A 6,341-nucleotide genomic window follows, 5' to 3' on the forward strand; every position below is an offset into this window, starting at 1 on the left:
GCGCGCCGGGTCGGGGCGCGCGGAGGTCTGCGGCCGCGGCGGCTAGGGGCGCAGGCGGGGCGTTCGGGCGTTGGATAGGGGTCCGGGCCCGGCGCCCCTCCGCCCGAGCCCGCGGCCGGCCGCGCCTCGGGGCTGGTGCTTCGTCTTGTGCTTCTGTCTTCGGGTGGCCCCGGCTAACGCGGGGAGGAAAATCTCGGCCCCCGGCACCGCCGCCCCCCTCCCCGTGCGGCCGGGCGGCGGCCCCACACGGCCCGGGGCCGCTCACCTGGCGCGGGGACCCCCTGCCTCCTCCCCGCAGGGAGGGCGAGACCGAGGACCGCGAGCACCCCCGCCGGAGCGGGGCCCCAGCGGGGAGGCCCTTCCCCACGCTTCCTCTAGCTTGATCGTAAAATCGGCTTGTTAGAAGAAAACTTATTTGTTTCAAGCCATCTACTTTCCATCTAGTCCTTTTTAGTGGGGTTTTATCCGAGTAACAGTTCACTATTGTTCGTGCCGCTGAATTCTAAGGTAGTGTGATGCAAAGTTGCGTGTTGGGGACTTGACTCACTTCTTTGGAAATTGGCTGAATGTGCTGCTAACGTATAGCAAATTTGATTTTTGTCAGAATCAAGAGGAAAATGTTTGTCTTTGGGTAAAAAGCGATTAAAGATAAGTATCATTAAAATCTAACAAGAATTATTGTTGACTGTAAAAGTTGTTTTTTGAATAGTATAGTCGTTTTAAAAAGGAACCCAGGGGGCCAGCCTGTGGCTGAGTGGTTAAGTTCCTGCGTTCCCCTTTGTTGGCTTGGGTTCACCGCTTAGGACCTGGGCGCCACTCTGCACGCTGCTCATCGAGCCATGCCGTGGCACATCTCACATGGAGGAACTAGAATGACCTGTAGCTAGGATATACAACTATGTACTGGGGCTTTGGGAGGACAAAAAAAGAAAAGAGGAAGATTGGCAACGGATGTTAGCTCAGGGCTAATCTTCCTCCCCCCCCCCCCCAAAAAAAAAGGAACCAAAAAAATAAGGCTAGGAAAAAAAGAAAAAAAAGAAAGCTGTTTGAGTGTGAATTTCTATCTCAATAAAGCTGTTAAAAAAATAATTGATTTTAATTCATATAAAAGTCTGATATACAATACTCAGCTAAAAAAAAGCTCATCTAAAGAAAAACTGTAGATTAATAATTTAAAAATTGGATTCCGGTGATTCCATAGGTTTTTATGCCTGAGTATAGTTTATGTAAGGTTGATGTCATTTCTTGTGTGTGATTCTCCAGACCACGGCTGTCTTAAGTTCCTATTCGAATTTATCAGTACACCCCTATCATTATTGTTAACCTGATTTAAATGCAACCCGGTTCTCAAATATCTAATCGTAGTGAATGTAGAGTGAGAGAGAATGGTCAGAGAGGTTAGTAGTAATAACAAGGAGTAAGCAGAAAAGAAGCAAACTTTTCAACCCCTCCCCCCTTGTGTTGACCCCCCTCAGAGGAGAATTCAAGGGATAGGTTGGCGCGTCAGGGCCAGGTGTCTCCTCACCTGACCTCAAGCAGAGCGGGAGCTGGAGGCTGTGCAGTGGGGCTGCTGAGCTCTAAGCAGCACTGGGCTGTGCTGACTCCTCCAGGAGACACCACCAAGCCCCTGGGCTTCTGAGTCTGGCAGAGCTGGTCTGGCATCTCAGCTTTGACAATTCATATTATTGTGTGACCTTAAGGAAGTTTCTCTGTTGTAACATCAGTTTCTACTTTTGTGAAAGGGAGACGGGTGGGAGAGTGGGTTTTGATCCTAACTATATCAAATAGTTGTGAATATTACATGAAATAATACATGAAAACCACTTCACTTGGTGCCTGGTCCATAATGATTATTACTAGGTAATGTATATTTTATGGGCCAGACACTGCATTAAGCCCTTTTGTATATATTATCTCTTTTAGTTTTAGCAATAATCTATCTATAAGGTCAGTATTATCATCATCCCCATATTACAGACGAGGAATAAGTAGGAAATAACTTTCCCAAAGTCACACAGCTACTATGAGGCTGAGCTGCAATTCAGACGTAAGTCTCTCTGACTCCAGAATATGAGCTCTGAACCACTAAATTAAAATAATAGTGATAACAATATTAATAATCCAGCAGCAACTTTAGTGCAGAGATACTAGTGGCTAAATATACTATTAAAATCTCCATTCTTGGCTGAATTCCAAACACTTCTTGGCTGTAGGCAGGTGTTGTCTTCGTGGCTGTCCGTCATCCAACCCTTCCCTCTATCAGCAATTCAGTCTCCCTTTGGGGGAAATCTTATCTTTGCTCTGCCTATACCCAGCCAACCTGAGAGGTGTGCCCAGGACTGACTGCTAATTAGCCTCTTGCCCAGGACTCTGACCCTTGAGCTAGAGATACAAACAAAGAGGGTGCATGGCAGAGGAAGGATCGGATCCACCCTAGTGGGGTACCTGGAGCAGATGGTTCCTGGTGCCAGCCCCTGATAGCCTTCTAATAAATGCCTGTTTTGCTCAAGATAACCAATTTCTGTTGTTTGCAACCACAAACACTGTCTGATAGATACACTTGCTAAAAGATGGTGATGGCAAAGAGTCCCGCTGAAAGTCTAGCCTCTTAACAGGGGCGGGGAGCCTAGTTCACCTCATCCTCCTAAAGTCACAGCTTACAGAAACAGAGGGACCTTTATTGATCATCCTCAACAACCTCATTTTACAGAGGACGAGACAGACTCTGAAAGATCATATGACCTGCCCGAGGTGACAGTGAAAAAGAGCCGAGTCATGACTTGAACTGCTGTCTCTCAATTCCAAGACCGGTTTGATATCTAGTATTAAATGTGGTCCCTTCTTCCAGAAGGGGAAAATAGAGGAGCCCAGACTTGAGAAAATTGGGAGGAAGCAGGATGGGATACAGTAGGGAGCTTTCCAACCTCATCCTGACATTTCAGTTACATCCTCAGTGTGAAAAGCACCCTCTGGGCCCCTGGGGGAAAGCTGCCCAGTTGAGGAAAATTCCACACTCTCCACTTCCCATGGCCTTTCTGCTGCCTCCTGCCTTTCTGTCTTTGAGGATCACGAGCTATCCTCCACTCCTGCAAAGAGCCCTGTTTGGTACTTGTACAGGGTTCAAGAGTGTTCCCCCAGAGACTCATGTCCTTCCCGGAACCGCAGAATGTGACCTTGTTTGGAAGTGGGGTCTTTGCAGATGTAGTTAAGTTGGTATGAGGGCATCCTGGAATATGTTTGGACCTTAAGCCAATATGATTGGTGTCTTTATAAGAGGAGAAGAGACACAGAGATGGACAAGCAGAGGGAAGGCCATGTAGAGACATACAGGGAGAACGCCAGGAAGGCAGAGATGGCTGTGATGTGTCCACAGGGCAAGGAATGCCAACGACTGCCGCCAACATCTGAAGCCAGAAAGAGGCGAGGAAGGGCCCTCCCCTAGAGGCTTCAGTGAGAGCATGGCCCTGCCGACACCTTGATTTTGTACTTCTAGCCTCCAGAACCATGACAGAATATATTTCTATTGTGTGAAGCACTCAGTTTGTGATGCTTTGTTGTGGCAGCCCTAGGAAACTAACACAGTTACTCCTAGGCCTGCCCGCCCCTCCGCTCCCACCTCGTGGGCCTGTTCTCTGTAGTGAAGTCACTCCAGTCTCCTCCCAATCAAAGATTCTCTGTGCAGAGTTTTCCAATTACTAGTGTGACCACTGGCCCCAGTTTGCTCAGGACAGTACCAGGTTATAACTGTTCTTCTGGCACAAATGTTAACAGTGCCTCCTTTTATTTCAAAATTGTGCCAATTCAGATAATAAATTCTGTGTTCTCCCTGCCTTCCACCTAGAGTGTAAAATAGTGACTCAGTTACCTGGCATTCCAAGCTCTCTGAGAGTGGGACCCAACCTACTTCTCCAGCCTCACATCCACTGTTTCCTTATATCATGCTTTGCTGGGCCAAGCTGGGTGTCTCCATCTCCAGACAGTCCCAGCCCTGTGCCTTAACTCATGCTTTTCTCTCTCACTGGAGCATTCTTCCGTCTCACCTCCCACCTTTGAGTACTTCTATATATTGAAAATCTTACCCAGTGCCAGTCAAGGTTCAGATCCACCCTGTCAGAAATGATGTCATCCTATTTAGGAACCCCACGTTGGATTCAACCTCTTTTAGAGCGCAGTTCACACTCTACCCTGAACGGTAACAATTCTCACTCTCCTCCGAACGCAGATGCTTTGTCTTATTCATCTTAATATTGAGTGTACTAGTGCCTTGAATGAAGGTTTTTTCACACTATAGGGACTCAAAAAATCTTTGATGAATAAATACAAATATTCCATTCCTCTCTCCATCTATTTAGAATAGCCTGGTGGTGATAAATGGGCTTTCAAAACCCTTTTATAGATCCACTTCAAGATATCGGGGTGGCTGCTTTGTCCTTTGGGAAGTGACAAATACCTGCTTTCCAGAGCATAATTATTAAGGGAAAATGTGCTATTTCCATCAGCAGCTAAATTCTGCAAGCTGGGAGCATACTTAAGTCAAAGGAATGAGGCCTGCCTCCCAGAACAGTGGGTTTGGAGGGGCTTTAAAGGCTGGAAGAAAGTTTGTAGGTATCTGATTGTTTAGTCAGAAAGTAGCACTTCAGCAAAATATTGCTCCTACATGATAAGAGTCCCTGGTACTTCAGGCTCAGCTTAACATTATCCTCTGTTTCAGATCAAAGACTCCTATTTGTAGACAATTAAACGAAAAACCTCACTTTTGCCTGCCCTCTCCACTTCCAGGATCCAGGGCCCCAATGACTGCTTAGGAGTCTTTCACTATGCAAGGTAACCCTATTGATTTAGTGCAAAAAAATCTAGCAAATACCCATTATTGCGAGGTATCAATGGCATTTATTTGCCTCTTGTGGAAACTTAGAAGGTATGTCCTATAGTAGAGAATAACTCCGTATACAATCCCCTCACAACACCCTTAACCCAACAATGGAAGAATGTATCGGAATTTTTCCCCACAAAAGGCAGAGCCAGAAACCCTATGGCCAGCGCAGGGCTGCAGGGTCATCTTGAACTGCCATCACGACTTCCCCTCCGAGTGACACGGCTAGCTGAGTAGAATCCAGTTTCTTAAAGAATCCCTTCTCTATAACCAAATGGACTAAGTTGTTAGCTCACTGAATTCAAAAGCTGGAAGTCCATAGTAGGGTCAGCATTTCCAGAAAGGTGAGCTTCCACTCATGTTTGTGATTCTAAAGCACTAGTGATGCGGGGTCGGTGAGCCGAGGAGTCGAAAGAAAGATTTCTTAGACTCTCAAGATCTGGCAGTAGTGCTCTTTTATTTAGAGAATAGTGTGGAATAGCATGGGGACAGGACCCATGGGCAGGCAGAGCTTCTGCTGCTGCCGCATGGGAACAGGACCCATGGGCAGTCAGAGCTGGTGCGTGGGGACAAGACCCACGGGCAGTCAGAGCTCCTGCTGCTGCCCCCGCTGGCATGGGGACAGGACCCATGGGCAGGCAGAGCTCCTGCTGCTGCCCTGAGTTGAGGGTTAGGGCTAATTTTATAAGGCATGGGTACGTGACTTATTTTTACTGGAAAAAAAAGAAAAAGAAAAAGATGATGTAAAAAGTCATTAAATGATTTCAGTGCAGATGGGGTCTGGTTATTGTGCGGTCATATAACTTTAGATACGAATCTGGCCATATAGATCGGCATGCAGGTGAGGATGCCCCGGGCTTCTCTCCCTGGGGCGGTCCTAATTCATACCATAAAAAAAGTCCACTGGGTCGTATAGTTTGGCATGTAGGCCAGGTCACCTTGGGCTTCTCTAGCTGGGGCAGCCTTATTCCACATCACTAGGAAGCCCTGACAATCCATACAAAAAGAAAAAATACTGCACCTCCTATGGCACTAACTAAAATTCTATACTACAGCTTTGTTCCTTTAGATTTGGAGTTATTAAAGTACGAATACCTCCCTAGAAGCAATGGCACTCTTAGATGTCCTCAGTGTTTATAACCCTGTGATCTATATATTACTGTCATGTTGTTATTTGATTCTTGCATCATTTTTAACTCTTCATATCTAAGTGCTCCCCAATTTACCTATGCAATTCCATTCTAAGAGTTTATTTGTAATTTAGATTATAAATTCAATGTTTCTAAAGAAAAAGGCAAACGTTATAAATGGCCCTCAGATTCTCAGATTAGCTCCTGTACCCAACAAAAAAGCTTATTATTACAATTAAATAATAGAACTAGAAGGAATATTAAAACTTTCTAGTGATCTAGTATGATATACGTCACATGAAAGCTGTTCTGGTGGTAGGCTCTTGAGGCAGGAGTAG

The 6,341-nt window shown here is 46.1% G+C and overlaps 1 protein-coding gene across 1 annotated transcript in view; it reads right to left on the reverse strand.

Moving 5' to 3' along the window:
- SOCS6 (suppressor of cytokine signaling 6) overlaps positions 1 to 329 on the reverse strand; it is a 40,095-nt gene extending 39,766 nt beyond the window's left edge. Inside the window, exon 1 of the mRNA XM_046671715.1 lies at positions 266 to 329. The gene's annotated coding sequence lies outside the window, so the exon portion shown is untranslated. The remainder of the gene's footprint in view (positions 1 to 265) is intronic.
- Between the last annotated feature and the right edge of the window lie 6,012 nt (positions 330 to 6,341).

Source organism: Equus quagga, chromosome 9 (genome assembly GCF_021613505.1).
Source record: "Equus quagga isolate Etosha38 chromosome 9, UCLA_HA_Equagga_1.0, whole genome shotgun sequence".
Lineage (NCBI taxonomy): Eukaryota > Metazoa > Chordata > Mammalia > Perissodactyla > Equidae > Equus > Equus quagga.